The sequence below is a fragment of the Aquarana catesbeiana genome, linkage group LG02 (assembly GCF_042186555.1).
Source record: "Aquarana catesbeiana isolate 2022-GZ linkage group LG02, ASM4218655v1, whole genome shotgun sequence".
NCBI classification, from domain to species: Eukaryota; Metazoa; Chordata; class Amphibia; order Anura; family Ranidae; genus Aquarana; species Aquarana catesbeiana.
The window spans coordinates 702,126,667-702,142,841 of NC_133325.1; the positions used below are offsets into that span (position 1 = coordinate 702,126,667).

The 16,175-nt window shown below is 39.6% G+C and overlaps 1 protein-coding gene across 3 annotated transcripts in view; it reads left to right on the top strand.

Annotated features, from left to right (window-relative positions):
* The window catches only part of CTPS2 (CTP synthase 2), a 409,104-nt gene that overhangs the window by 382,910 nt on the left and 10,019 nt on the right, over positions 1–16,175 (top strand). Inside the window, exon 20 of one of the 3 annotated variants that reach the window (XR_012241769.1) lies at positions 2,881–2,940. The exons of the other annotated variants lie outside the window; for them this stretch is intronic. The gene's annotated coding sequence lies outside the window, so the exon portion shown is untranslated. The remainder of the gene's footprint in view (positions 1–2,880; positions 2,941–16,175) is intronic. 3 annotated transcript variants of the gene reach the window in all.

Sequence of the window (16,175 nt, forward strand, 5' to 3'; positions counted from 1 at the left end):
ATAGACTGTTAGCACGAGGATATACACGTACATCCTTGAAAAAATCTTTCCAAAAATTAATGAACAAACCTAGGAATACGCTTTTCCAGACTTCCAGACAAAAAGATACAAACCCACTTCGTATTATAACAACATACAACCAACATCGTCAAATCAGAAGAATAGTTGAAAAATACTGGCACCTGCTGACCCTTGACCCATCCTTAGGCCACCTAGTGCCAAATAAACCTCAGTTCACATTTAGGAGAGCTACATCTATTGACGACAAAATAGTGAGTAGTGAGTTTAAAAATGAGTCGACAAAAGTACACTGCAAATATAAAGGAACATTTGCATGTGGCTCTTGTCGTTACTGCGGATACATGCTTACGCAAAAGAACCCCACCCTCCCGAATGGGAAAAAATTATATCCGAAACATTTTGCTAACTGCAGTAGTTTATCTGCTCCAGTGCAACTGCGGTTGCTTTTATATAGGAAAAACAAAATTAGAATTTTGGAAAAGAGCTTACAGACATATTGTGTCCATGCAAACATCCGATCCTGATCTCCCTCTAGGTCGCCATGTCTCTTTAGTACATGGGGGCAAGTTCCCTAGGATTAAGTTCCTAATTCTAGATCGGGTGCACTCAAGCCCCAGAGGGGGCGACTGGAATAAAACTCTACTCCAGAGAGAACTAAAATGGATTTATTTATTAAAGGCTACTTCACCCCCAGGCCTCAATGAGGCTATTTGTTTTAAACCATTCCTCGAGGGCTTTTACTCCGGTGGAATGGAGAAATAAACTACTGATATATTAAACCGTGAGACCCTCTTTATCCATTATTAAAAAGAAAGGAGTATTACTCGTCCTCTATTGTACTTACCTCTCATCTTTAATCATATGAAAATATCATGCTGAAATAATATGTATTTGTCATATATGTTGTAAACTCTTGATATGTCTGGTCCAGTACACACATGACCCCAGTATTATAAACTGCTCTGAATTCACTAGGGGCAGATTAAACATCTATACAATGCCTATGGCTACCATTTGGTGTAGGATTTTCAATACACTCGACAAGAGATCTGGTTGCGGTCGCCCCCTCTGGGGCTTGGATGTACCCGACAAGAGATCTTTCCTGTCCCTTACTTTCCCTATTTTAGATAATTATTATCTCAGCATATGTCTGAGTGATTCTATAACACATAAAAAGGAAAAAAGGCATGGGGACATGTTCATACTTATGCAGACAACTCAACAGTACTACTGTAGTAACAATTTCTGCTTGCCAAACTCCCCATGAATGTCTATTAATGTGTGCTTTAGCTAACAAACGTGGATACTGATTTATCTGTCTCTTATTGATATCTAATATATAGAATGTCAATTGAGAATTAATACTTGCTCTGCACCTACTTAAACTATCCAGTCTATGTATGTTATTACTGATGTTAATATACGAACATGTTTGTTGATATGAGTTGACGCAGCCAACAAATATAATTACAGTTGTAGCTGGCTATAATGGATACTAAGAAGCCAAATGTAAAATATCACAGATGTTGATAAGAATATTGTAATGTATTTACAACAGTTTTGCCACGTATGTTACCCCATAGTCCCTGATATATATGATGAGCCAGTCTTCGCCCATCCAAAATTAACCACCCACGTAAGGCACTTGTGAGTATATAATGACATCTAATCGTGTGCTTTGTAAACAGTCTTGCTGTTCCTTGTTTACCCTTTAATATATAATCTATATTGTGCAGCTCGTTTTTATTAAGTGTTGCAAATTTCACCTCTATAATATTTTTAACAATTTTCTTAAGTGAAAACATTCCTTCCTTGTTCGCTCATCACCGGCCCTTCCCGGAGTGCGTCTGACTTCAGCGGTTGCCCGGCACGGAAAGCCGCCCAGAGCTTACACCTGGGCGGCGTTACAGGAGGTTGCTAGGGCGACGCAACATCCACGCCCATCACCTCCATATTGCCACTCTGGCGGACATGCGCAGTCCGCCGGTGAGGCATTCTGTGCCGGTGGGACGGGTGTGCGTGACGCCACTCCAACGTAACTGCGCTCGCGCGGTAGGGGCGGCGCCACGCATCCCCGTCTCAGGGGGCAGTATCAAGGTCTCCCAGCTGACGAGTTCCATTACTCAGCTGAGCGTGATGATTGCGCCGGCTGATTGGGACTCGCCCTACATATAGGCCGGCTCCACTCATTCCCAACTCAGGCGTCTTACCTGCCGGATGCTGGGATGCATGGCTGGCTAATCACAAACATCTCCTAAACTAAGGTATTGACTTATCTCCCCAGCTACTGAAACTTTGGACTTAACCATCTATTCCCTAAATCCATCCTTATCTGTGTAAATGTTTTTTTGTTTGCCATTACGCTTTTGCTGCTTTTGAAACCCAAATACTGCCTATGCTTGGAGGTAGGATATAGTTATGTACTACCAGTCCAGCACCAGAGTCATCCTTACAGGATGTCCAGAACTCTCCACCTACATGTATTATTATATATATTTTTCTCTGTCCACTTCAAGTCTATACATGATAGCAACACACTATCAGTGTCATCACGATAAAATAATTTATATTAACAAACACTATGGGAGATTGCATTACCAGATACATACAACTCCTGTAAACTTCATACATGTTTATATGAATTGTATTCTCCTTTATAATGACATGTCAATATTGTTTAAAATTTATAATAAGTTGACTACATGGCGGATTCTGTCCTGGAATCACCAGTATGATCAGCAATACATATTATATATAGTAACCATCGCCATTATCTCGTCCATAAATTATTCTCATTGTTAATACCAAATAGGAGTTGACTATTCATTGAAATTGTTTGGATTTTTGTTTCATTTATAGGGTTTTCCCTCTTTGCCCCAGTACACCGCTTTGGCCTGCGCGCATCCGGGAAGGGCAAGGGTAGGTGAAACTATATACCCCCCTGTGGGGAATTACTGCACAAAAATAGAGTATCTAAAGAACAGCATTTGCACCTACAAATAATACTCAACTGCCACCCTGTTTTCAAGCATCCCTTGCTTTTCCATGTGGTTTTTATTATTTGCCTCAAAGAAATCAACGAAACATAACAGGTAGGTGATCAATGGATCATTTAACCTATAAATGGATATTTGCTTATAGATCTATATGGCAACTTATCTATTACATCTCTCCAATTAATTTAGATGAATCCCTCTTTTCAATTATGCCCCTGAAGAAGGACTGAATTATAATGTACCCCGAAACGCGTTGGGCTTGAAAAGAGTTCCACCATATAAACGTCATTGTCTAGTAAAAAATCTTTTTGAAATATGTTTATTATGCAATATGTTTTCATTGTTTATAATGTCTACAATGTTTTTAATATATGAGAATCTTTAAATAAATAAAAATACTTTTTTATTCTTCATACGAGTTTGTACTCCCCCACTTTGTATAACTTTTGTGCAAGTGCCGGTAAAATCCACTTAGGGGAACCCTCTTTCTTTGAATAAGCTTTATTGGATGTGGCACGGCCCCCCCTTTGTAAACCTAGAGGAGCTAGACACTCTCTATTATGAATTAAACAAGCTGAAGTTAGAAGCTGATTGGCTACCATGCACAGCTGTACCAGATTTGGCACTCTCTAGTTTTAGTAAATCAACCCCATAGAGTCTACAGAGCTGCAGCCTCTGAAAGTGTTGTCACTCTTTATTGTTTTTAAGGCATATAGCACATCTGGGATAAGTTGCTCACGAGAGCAAGTGCATTACTAGACAGAGAAGCTCCAGTCTACCAAAAGAAAAAAAAATTAGAAGCCAGCAGCTACAAATACTGTAGCTGCTGACTTTAATTATAAGGACACTTTACCTGTCCAGGGAGCCGGTGATGTCCTCACCCAAGCCGATTCGTCAACCGGCTTCGGGTGCAGGCACCGGCATTGTTAGTAAGGGAAACTGGCAGTGAAGCCTGCTGGCTTCACTGCCAGTTTCCTACTGTGCAAGCACAAGTCGCGCTGCACTTTGTGAATGGTCCCACAGTCTTCTGGGACCTGTGTGTGTCCCAGAAAGCTGCGGGGAGGGAGGAGGGGCGAACATGCTCGTAGATCGCTGCTGCACTCAGAGCTGGACATGGGAGCGGAGACCTGTCAAAACTAGGTACCTGCTCCTCCCCCAAAAAGTGCTAAATGTGGCACTGGAGAGGGGGTGCAAACAAGCAGAGCTCCCCCTTTGGGTGGAGGTCTGCTTTAACCTCCCTGGCGGTATGATTATATCAGATTTTTGATGCTTAAAGCGGTACAATGTTTTGCATGGAAATTTGGTATTTTATATTGTAAGCCTGTCCTAATTCTTAGGAATAACACACTTAAATCTGTCCAAACAAGAGTCTAGTAGACATCCTGGGTGTGATAAAGTTTGAAATACGAAATCATAAATTATAATATAATAAATAACTATAAATAATTATAACAAATAATAATACAAATTATTCAATAACGTAATCAAATCAAAAACACTGAAATTTGCTCAGTTGCAGAATTGTCACTGTCATTATTTTCAGTGTTTGATGACGGATTTCCCCATGAATCAATATCGCTCAATATTGCAAGTGATTCTAATTTGTTTTCTAGCTGGTCTAAAACTGCTTTTGATGTAAAGGGATGCTCTTTGGTTGCTATGGACAATCTCCAGATTCCAGGCAGAAAGAACAGTATTTATAATATAAAAATGCATGCAGGGCACTGGACAAACCACTATTGACAAAAGGGATGTGAAATAATTTGATTGAAAAAAAGAGAAATCCCCCTTCATTAGGACTTTAAAGGCAATGAACACATGTGTATAGTCAAAAAATATATTTTATTAAATGTACATAAAAATGTACTATCATATGATGGCCAGTGTTAAAAAAGGCATAAGAACATATTACAAGAATATACAAAACATCAAAAACAGGACAAAAAACGACAAATTACATAATATGTATGACAAAAAGATTGTTACTCTCCGGTATATAGTAATCCCCGGTACCTAACGTGTTTCTGGTTAAAGCACCTTCGTCAGGGGTATAAAGTAGGAGTATGTATGGTCATGATTTTGTCTTTACATGCAAATAATTCCTAACGGAATAGATGAAGCAGTGCCAGTGGCGGTGCAGATGAGCACCAGGCTGGGAGCGTTAACCAAAGCCTTAACCGCTTGCCGATATACGTCGGCAGGAGGGCACATACAGGCATATTAACGTACGTGTATGTTGCCCTTTAAGAAGCAGTTTGCGTGCGCGTGTGCCGCAAGCCCCGTGAGTGTGATCGCGGGTCCCGTGGACTCGATGTCCACGGGGATACACGCGATCATCTCACGTAAAGGAAGAACGGGGAAATGCTAATGTAAACAAGCATTTCCCCATTCTGCCTAGTGACAGGACACTGATCACAGCTCCCTGTAATCGGGAGCAGTGATCAGTGTCGTGTCACAGGTAGCCCCTCCCCCCCACAGTTAGAATCACTCCCTAGGGCACACTTAACCCCTTCACTGCCCCCTAGTGGTTAACCCCTTCACTGCCAGTCAAATTTACTCAGTAATCAATGCATTTTTGATCACACTGATCGCTGTATAATTGTGAATGGTCCCAAAATAGCACCAAAAGTGTACGATCTGTCTGCCATAATGTCGCAGTCATGATAAAAATCGCTGATCGCCACCATTACTAGTAAAAAATAAATTATTAATAAAAATGCCATAAAACTATCCCCTATTTTGTAAAAGCTATAACTTTTGCGCAAACCAATCAATAAACGCTTATTTCGATTTTTTTTACCAAAAATATGTAGAATAATAAGTATCGGCCTTAACTGAGGAAAAAAAATGTTTTTTTATATATTTTTTGGGGATATTTATTATAGCAAAAAGTAAAAAATAATGTGTTTTTTTCAAAATTGTCGCTATTTTTTTGTTTAAAGCGCAAAAAATGAAAACCGCAGAGGTGATCAAATACCACCAAAAGAAAGCTCTGTTTGTGGGGAAAAAAGGATGTCAATTTTGTTTGGGAGTCACGTCACACGACCGTGCAATTGTCAGTTAAAGCGACGCAGTGCCAAATCGCAAAAAGTGCTCTGGTCTTTTGCCAGCCAAATAGTTTGGGGCTTAAGTGGTTAAATAAGGCTCCAAGTCTATGTGAGGCTGAAAACTTCCCAGGTCCAAAGGATATATCTTTCCGTAAAGATGTAGAAAAACATGGAGGTTGCTGTCTCCCCGCTCTGCATTGAAGATTTTTTTATTTTTTTTTTTATTTTGAAGCAAACAACAGGTGCTCTTAGGGATCATCAAAGATTTGTATTTTTTTTAAAAACCTAACCCTGGCTTGTACTTCTCAACAACATTGTCCCTTACCTGTTTGGAGAGTTCCTTGGTCTTCATGGCAGTGTTTGGTTAGTGGTGCCTCTTGCTTAGGTGTTGCAGCCTCTGGGGCCTTTCAAAAAGGTGTGTATATGTAATGACAGATCATGTGACACTTAGATTGCACACAGGTGGACATCATTTCACTAATTATGTGACTTCTGAAGGTAATTGGTTACACCAGAGCTTTTTATGGGCTTCATAACAAAGGGGGTGAATACATACACACATGGCAATTATCAGTTTTTTATTTCTGAAAAATAGTTTTATGTATATATTTTTCTAATTTTACTTCACCAACTTAGACTATTGTGTTCTGATCCATCACATATAATTCAGATTAAAAAAAAACATTGAACTAAAGGCTGTAACAAAATAGGTAAAAAGCCAAGGGGGGTGAATACTTTTGCAAGGCACCATATTTTATACACAGTAGCTTTGATTTCCTTTTCATAAATTCAGCTAACATAAATTGCTGAACATTATCACTGAAGAGACAGTTCCTGATATATTTCCATGAAAGCGGTAATAAACTCAAAAGCAAACATTTAGTATATTGCAGCTTACCATTTCTTAGATGTGGTGGCTGCATTAATTTTTTTTAGTATTTCTTTCCTTTCATTTTCATCTGGTGATCCCACCAGTATTTCTGTTGTTTTTTAAAAGAACAAGCTCTCTAGCAGAATCTATCAGTAACAGAAATGAGACAAACCATTTAACACTAGCAGGGGTGCTTACATTGGATCCGATTTTTTTTATTTGTGTAAACCCTTTATCACAAAATGAAATAAAAATATGTTTGCTGTAACTGTTTATAAAGTATTAGCTGGAGTTTGGCTTCAATTTGTTAGTGTTACTGACAATGCTGCTGTCTGCTGTGCCCCCTATGCTCCTTCATTCACAGCGAGGTGCAGTAAAACAGGTGGTGTGTTACTGGACAGATCACCAAGTGAAAACAGAGGGTAAAAATGCAGCCACCACATCCAAGGCTTAGTAAACCACAATATACCGTATTACATTTTTGGTTTTGGGTTTAATACCACTTTCATTTATGTAAAATACTTGTAATGTACAGGACATTAATAAGATAATGATTATTGATAGGGCAATGATAAAACTGGGTCCAAAAACTGCAAATGCATTCTATGTAGGATTGTGTGTTTCAAATTTTTCACTTTAAGATATCAAATCTTAATTTTAGGTTAATTTTAAGTGACAAATAAATTGGCTTGAAAACAGTGAAATGCAACATGTTATTATAGTCTGAATATATGCATACAAATTGTCCACTCTGAGAAGAATCGTACATTTATAACATTATAATTATTACAAATATACATCAATCATGAATGTCTGTTTTCTTAAACTGCATGATAAAACAACTACACAGAAATATTCAGCATTTTCCTGAGCCAATCATCTCTAATCCCTTTCCTTTATAGTTTGTACAAGTATTATTAATGATATCAGGTGGGTGGTTGGACGCTCAAGGGTATGAAATGTTCCTCTTTGTATATTCTGAGTTAGAAGCTGAGTCAAGGACTTTCAAAGTTGTCCGTGCAGTAAAGGAAAAAGAAAGTTATTTGACAGTTCTGGTCAATTACTGCACAAAGTTTTGTTAAATCCTAATAAATCCTTAAATTATTTATATCAATGTGGGAGTAGTCACGCCTGGGCTTTAGTGGGCCTGGGGCCATTCCTCTAACCATTCCCAACATAAGCAATTAAAGGTCTCCACTTGGTAAACAGTGGGGAGAGTGGGAGATTCTTTTTTTTTTGTTCGCACTTGGCTTTCCAAATGAAATATTAAGCTGATCAGTTGTCATCAGAGTCCTCTGTTTCTGAAATGAATCAGAATAGCTTTGTTTTGCTTACTTGTATATGTTGTATAATTAAATCACAGCATCTGTTTCTTTATATTGTCAGAGCTGTAATTAACGTAGACCTTTCAGCAACTTTAAAGTCTGCATGAATTAATTCTTAATATGTTACAATATACAGTAATGGTAAGATTTATATTTTTTTTAAGTTCTACTTTTTAACATTAAGAAGCAGGCCTCCAGCTGCAGTCAAGTGATTTTGCTTAGGCTAAATGATTTAATCAGTCTGCTGCAAGCTGGAGGCAGCATTTCCCAAGTCTCCTCTCCTCCTTTAGAAAGCAGTCCCAGCCTGAGTTGAAAACAGTGGTGTCACTATGGGGGTGCAGGTGGTGTGCACCGGGTGTCACTCACCAGAGGGTTGATACCGGGGCCACCGCCACACTCTGTACTATATTGCTTGCAGAACTGCAGTGCGAGCAGGGCACCCAGCTGTGTGGGGGAGCTTACCTGTAACACTCCCCAGTCATTAAATCAGGTTTAGCTGTCCCTCAGTGGTCTCCAATGTCTCCCAAGGCAGCCAGATTTGGTGGGTGGAGCTGAGGTGCCTTGGGAGATATTGGAGATCCCTGAGTCTCCCACAGACTCCTTCACTATGGCTGATCCCTCAGCTGAAGAAGCAGAAAGAGGTGAGGACGCAATATTACAATTCTTTGCTATATTTTTTTCCCATAAAATTGGAGTTACCCTTTAAATAATCTGTGAATTACAACAAGCAAAATTAGAGCACAGTAGTGGAAAATACCTTGAATTCTAAAAAGATATGTCTTCTGATGATGTGGACCATTGGTCTAAGAAACACACAGGGGTTGATTTACTAAAGGCAAATAGACTGTGCATTTTGCAGAGGGCAGTTGCCCTCTGCAAGTGCAATTGCTCCAGAGCTTAGTAAATGAGGTAAGGCTTGACTTTGCAAAGAATGCCCAATCCTGTGCAAGGAAAATTAAAAAAACAGCATTTTTGCTTGCACATGATTGGATGATGGAAGTCAGCAGAGCTTCTGCTCATTTACTAAGCTCTGGAGCAATTGCTCTTGCAGAGGGCAACTGCACTTTGCAAAGTGCACAGTCTTTTTCCCTTTAGTAAATCAACCCCACAGAGTTAACCTCCTCCCATCATTTATTCCCAATTAAATATTTCAGAACAAGATGTAAAGTGGTTCAGTGTACTGACTCTTGTGATTGCATGAGATTATATATATGAATGATGGGTTGAGGAGCTTCTAAACCATGCAATAAACAAGGGAACAGTATCAATACCTTACATGTTTATATCATGTATTGTAATAAACTTAAAGCAGATCTTCAGCCTGTTTGTAAACAAAAAATCATTTAAAATGTCAGGCATAGCAATTTAACGTTTGTATATAAATCTTGTTTTTTAGTACATTTTAAAAAAAATAGTCTTTCAGCTTCTGGCTGAGATTGCCTAAGTAATTGACATAATTCTCCTATTCCGGTTGACTCCTGGGATATCAACGTTAGCAGGCCCAGGAGTCTTAGGCTCGGTTCACACGGGGGCGACTTGTCAGGCGACCTAGCCGCCTGACAAGTCGCCTCCCGTCCTGTACAATGGAACCGTTCTAATCGGAGCGACGCAAGTCGCTCCAACTTAGAAGAAAGGTTCCTGTACTACTTTGGGGGCGACTTGCATAGACTTCTATACAGAAGTCGTCTTGCAAGTCGCCCCGGCAGTCGTGTGCAGGTCGCCTCGGTGAGGCGACCTGCAAGTCGTGCCGCGTCTAGTGTGAACCGGCACTTAGGGCATCCTCATTTTGTGTCATTTTGTGACATTCCATAATTCCATCTACTGGATATGACAACACGGGAGGCAGGGGGCGACACACCTTTGCAACCGTAATCTGTCAACAATTAGGTTCCCACGCTGCATGTTTACTGCACATGCACGAGAATTGGATGTGCATGCTGGGTAGCAAATTCTAGAAAGTAAATGGCGCTGGCATTGGGTGCCCTTACTTGACATGGATGCTTTCAAACTGGAGGTATGAGCTCTTTGGGTCATGATTAACCTCCCTGGCGCTATGATTATTTCAGATTTTTGATGCTCAAAGCGGTATAATGTTTTGCATGGAAATTTGGCGTTTTATATAGTAGGCCTGTAATTCTTAGGAATAACACACTTAAATCTGTCCAAACAAGAGTCTAGTAGACAGCCTGGGTATGATAAATTTTGAAACACGAAATCATAAATTATAATATAATAAATAACTATAAATAATAACAAATAATAATATAATAATAATAATTCAATAATGTAATCAAATCAAAAACACTGAAATTTGCTCAGTTGCAGAATTGTCGCTGTTGTTACTTTCAGTGTTTGATGACGGATTTCCCTACGAATCACTATCGCTCAATTCTGCAAGTGATTCTAATTTATTATCGCTGTTTTCTAGCTGGTCTAAAATACGCTTTTAATGTAAAGAGACGGTTTTGGTTGCTGTGGACAATCTCCAGTTTGCAGGCAGAAAGAACAGTATTTATAATATAAAACTGCACGCAGGGCACTGGAGAAACCACTGGGGACAAAAGGGATGTGAAATTATTTGATACAGTAATATAATCTATAAGATTATGGTATACTGTATATATTGTGTGTGTTTCACTTTTTGAATTTGGCGCCGTGCTCCGTCCCCGCGTGTCGCAGCGCTTGCAGGGAACGGAGCCCGGCGCTGTGTTACATCGAGCAGAGATACGGCTCATACACACAGCAGGGAGACATCGCAGGATCCTGGGGACAAGGTAAGTAAATTTGCCTGGATCCTGCGATGCGATCCCAAGTGTGGCTCGGTGTTACCGCTTTTGGTACTGAAAATTCACCCCGAGCCACACTCGGGAATACCGCCAGGGAGGTTAAATAATAAAAGAATACAAAAAGTCAATGGTGATACATATGATTAGCGCTGCTAAAAGCCTGATCCCGAAAAATGTAAGGAAGTGGACTGCCCAAAAATAAGAGATTGGTTTCATAAAATAGAGAAGACCTATAGTATGGAAGGACCTAGGCACTGTGAAGAGGGAGGTAGTGAAGGTTTTAATAAGAGGTGGGAAAAGTGGAAAATGTTTAAACAAATGAAGGAGTATAGTGAGGTGAAAAGGTTGTAGAGAAGGGGGTAGAGGGGGGTACGGGGGAGGGAGGGGGGGGGAGGTGTTCTGTACGGGTGGAGAAGGAGGAGATGGGGGGGGTTAGTATGGCAGATATATTGTAATAAATACCCTCATTATGTCGGATGGGGGTATAAGATGTCTGTGTCTCTCTTTATCTTCCTTGTTTTTTGTCCTTATTTATTTGGTGTATGGGAAATTTTGAAAAATAAAGAATTAAAAAAAATAATAATAATAATAAAAAGCTGCATTTTATTATAATTGAGAAACCTAATTACATACAGAACTTTATAAGGCTACTGAAAGGTCTTTTTTTATTGGAAAAAATGAAATGAGGAGTAGATATGGCGCTGCCCTTATGGGGTCAAAAGAATTTACTTCAATAGTAGACACTAACTCTGTTTATTATTGGATGAACCTAAAGTGTTGCTTGTAAATATTAAACAATAAATATTGAAAACGTGAATCAAAGAGTTCAGATGCCTGCCTGTGTTCTAAAAATAGATAATTTGGGTTTTAGCTTGTGTTTGTCACAAAGATATTCCTATCTCATTGTGGTATGATTAGAACAAAATTAATAAATAAATAAGAAATAAAGTGTCACCAATTACATTAACTAAATTCAAAATGACAAAGTGCAATCGTGCAGCAAAAAAGTGCCTATATATCATTAACTAATCCAAAATGACAATGTGCTATAGTGCTAGTGAAATTACTGATAGTTCAATAAAGTGACTAGTGCTTAATTACAAAAATCACACATAAAAGTGACTGGTGTGCTTAGAACCAGTGTTTATGGATAGGAAAAATTCCATTAAGTTTGAAAAAGTTCTTTTGGAGTGGTTCTGAGGTAAACTTCTGAGGAAACTATTTCACAGGCTACGGTCTGCAATATCCTCACCAAAATGGCCGCCAAACACAGCATTAGACAAGCGCACCAGACTCCGGTCTGCAATATCTATACAAAAATGGCCGCCACATAAACAGCATGCACTAAGAACACGGCGCACTAGCATTATATAAACGGGAGAGGTGTAGCAAGATGGACACCCCAGTTGAAGTCTGATGACGAAACGCGCGTAGGGCGGGACCACAGACGTCTTGCAGCACCTCCAGCTAAGCAGTTCAGGACACTTATTTCATGCTCGATTTTATCTTTGTAAATGTGAGTACAATTATCCTAGTAAGCTTTAATAAAGTTTCACATACGGTTTTACGCTATGGGCATCCCTCCTTTCTTCCATATGTAACACATCAAAACAACATGTAAAGCATAGAACGGGAACATCCAGGATTGCTACACAGTGGCAAATACTGTGACTGCATGCACCCCTGCAGGGGTGAGTGCAAGCAGAATCAGAGTATGCTGATAAGACACCATTAAAGAGCCAGCACCTGGATAAGAAGCTTTCCTATACTAATTTGTTTTCAAGAGAGTGAATACCTCAGAACCACTCCAAAAGAACTTTTTCAAACTTAATGGAATTTTTCCTATCCATAAACACTGGTTCTAAGCACACCAGTCACTTTTATGTGTGATTTTTGTAATTAAGCACTAGTCACTTTATTGAACTATCAGTAATTTCACTCGCACTATAGCACATTGTCATTTTAGATTAGTTAATGATATATAGGCACCTTTTTGCTGCACGATTGCACTTTGTCATTTTGAATTTAGTTAATGTAATTGGTGACACTTTATTTCTTATTTATTTATTCATTTTGTTCTAATCATACCACAATGAGATAGGAATATCTTTGTGACAAACACAAGCTAAAACCCAAATTATCTATTTTTAGAACACAGGCAGGCATCTGAACTCTTTGATTCACGTTTTCAATATTTAGACCCCTTTCACACTGGGGCGGTTTGCAGGCGTTATTGCGCTAAAAATAGCACCTGCAAACCGCCCCCAAACAGCCCCTGCTGTTTGTTCAGTGTGAAAGCCCGAGGGCTTTCACACTGAAGCGGTGCGCTGGCAGGAGAAGAAAAAATCTCCTGTCAGCCGCTTCTTTGGAGCGGTGAAGGAGCGGTGTATTCACCGCTCCTAAACCGCTCCTGCCCATTGAAATCAGTGGGACAGCGCAGCTATACCGCGGTAATACCGCGGCTATAGCCGCGCTATACGAGGGGTTTTAACCCTTTTTCGGCCGCCAGCGGGGGGGTAAAACCGCACCGCTAGCGGCCGAATACCGCGGTAAAACAGCGCTAAATATAGCGCTGTTTTACCGCCGACGCCCCCTACCGCCCCAGTGTGAAAGGGGCCTTATTGTTTAACATTTACAAGCAACACTTTAGGTTCATCCAATAATAAACAGAGTTACAGTAGTGTCTACTATTGAAGTAAATTCTTTTGACCCCATAAGGGCAGCGCCATATCTACTCCTGCTTTCCATACACTCATTGTACATTCCACCTAGGTGGGATTGTATATGTAGAGGCAGCAGCCCCACTTTAGGATTAAATTAAAATAAAAATACATTCAGCCATTGCGCGGATTTACCTTATTTACTTCTAAAAAATGAAATGAGACTGAACTCCTCCTTGGGTATTTTAATAGGAACAATTGAAGTTTAGTTTTTCTGGTAAATAAAATGCCAGCTTTTCCTCTATATGTTTAAATATAACTTTTGTGAGACTTTACAGGAACGTACAGTTTCTAAAATCCACACATGATTTATTTCAATTTAAAATACACTCACTTTTTTTAATTGGCCATAGATATTGACATACTGTATGTATAAAAATCTACACACATTTGGGTCCCTGTACTTTTTGTAAATAGGGAACTTGGTTAAAACAATTTGAATAGTATTCATTGTACAGAAAACATTGCTTATTAAACTAATTAGAACTGCATTATTTTTTAAATGTTGTTAATTTCCCTTTTTATTATTATGAAAATTTATTCAGTGTATTATTGAAACAGATTATCAAATGAAGTCCCTATGTGTGCTAAAAAAAAAAAAAATAAAAAGTTGAAAATTGTTGTATCCCAAGAGGTTAAAAAAGTTATTGTGGAATAACCTGCTGCTTATCGAAACTTCCAAAATTTAATCTGGCCACAAAGGTTTTGATTACCCCCGGACTTAAAGTGATTGTTAAGTCTCATTTTTTTTTCTTATAAAATAACAAACATGTCATACTTACCTGCCCTGTGCAGTGATTTTGCAGCCCGGATCCTCCTCTTCTCGGGTCCCTGGCTGGAGCTCCTGGCCCCTCCCTACTGCTGAGTGCCCCCAAAACAAGCAGCCTGCTATGGGGGCACCCAAGCCGAGCTGCAGCTCTGTGTATCCATTCAGACATGGAACTGTGGTTTGGCCCCGCCCCTCTCTCTCCTGATTGGCTAACTGAGTTTGATTGACAACAGCAGGAGCCAATGGCGCCGCTGCTGTGTCTCAGCCAATCAGGAGGGAGAGTCTTGGATGGCCGAGGAACTCCTGGACATCGCTGGATAGAGATGGGGCTCAGGTAAGTATTAGAGGGGCTGGGGGGGCTTTTTATCTTAATGCATAGAATGCATTATGATAACAAATCTTCTGCCTTTACAATCACTTTAACCAAAGGCCAACCAGCGCACGACGATATACGTCGGCACAATGGCACGGCTGGGCAAATAGGCCTTACCCTTTAAGAAGCGGCATTGTGGGCGCGCGCTCGACACGTACTTTGTGACCGCGGGTCCCTTGGACTCGATGTCTGCCGGGTGCCCGCGATCGTGTCACGGAGCGGAAGAACGGGGAGATGTCTTTGTAAACAAGGCATTTCTTCGTTCTGCCCAGTGACATGACAGAGATCTACTACTCCCTGTCATCGGGAGCAGTGATTGCTGTCATGTGAGTAGTAGCCCATCCCCCCCACAGTTAGAATCACTCCCTAGGACACACTTAACCCCTTGATTGCCCCCTAGTGTTTAACCCCTTCCCTGCCAGTGTCATTTACACAGTAATCAGTGCATTTTTATAGCTATCCCCTATTTTGTAGACGCTATAACTTTTGTGCAAACCAATCAATATACGCTTACTGCGATATTTTTTACCAAAAATATGTAGAAGAATACATATCGGCCTAAACTGAGGAAAAATTTTATTTTTTTTATAGATTTTTGGGGTATATTTATTATAGCAAAAAGTAAAAATATTGCTTTTTTTTCAAAATTGTCGCTCTTTTTTTGTTTATAGCGCAAAAAATACAAACCACCGAGGTGATCAAATACCACCAAAAGAAAGCTCTATTTGTGGGGAAAAAAGGACGTCAATTTTGTTTAAGTGCAACGTCGCACGACCGCACAGTTGTCAGTTAAAGTGACGCAGTGCCGAATCGCAAAAAGTGCACTGGTCAGGAAGGGGGTAAATCCTTCCGGGGCTGAAGTGGTTAAAAGGGGTTAGACTTCTACCTCCTATTATTTTTGATTTATTTTTCCAAAACAATATTAGCACTGTTCTGTCATCTAGTTCATCTAGGAAAGGGTGATCTAATCAGGCAAGAGTCTACGCCCTCAGTCTTTTGAGCTCAGCAAGAATGATAACAGGTACATGTCCTGTAAATTAATCCAATTTTTTTTTAACTCTGTTTATTTAAAATAAATAGTAAAAAATACAGGATAAATTAAAGTCATTGCAATATCACAAGTATTACATCCTAAAATAAACATCTGTAACTTCAATAGGCACTTGTTCGTGTAGTGGTAAACAAATCCAAAAGTTTTTTAGGTGCATTTTTTCATATTTTGATACTATAGCATTCCTAATTGAAGATAAAAGGGGTGAGAATAGTA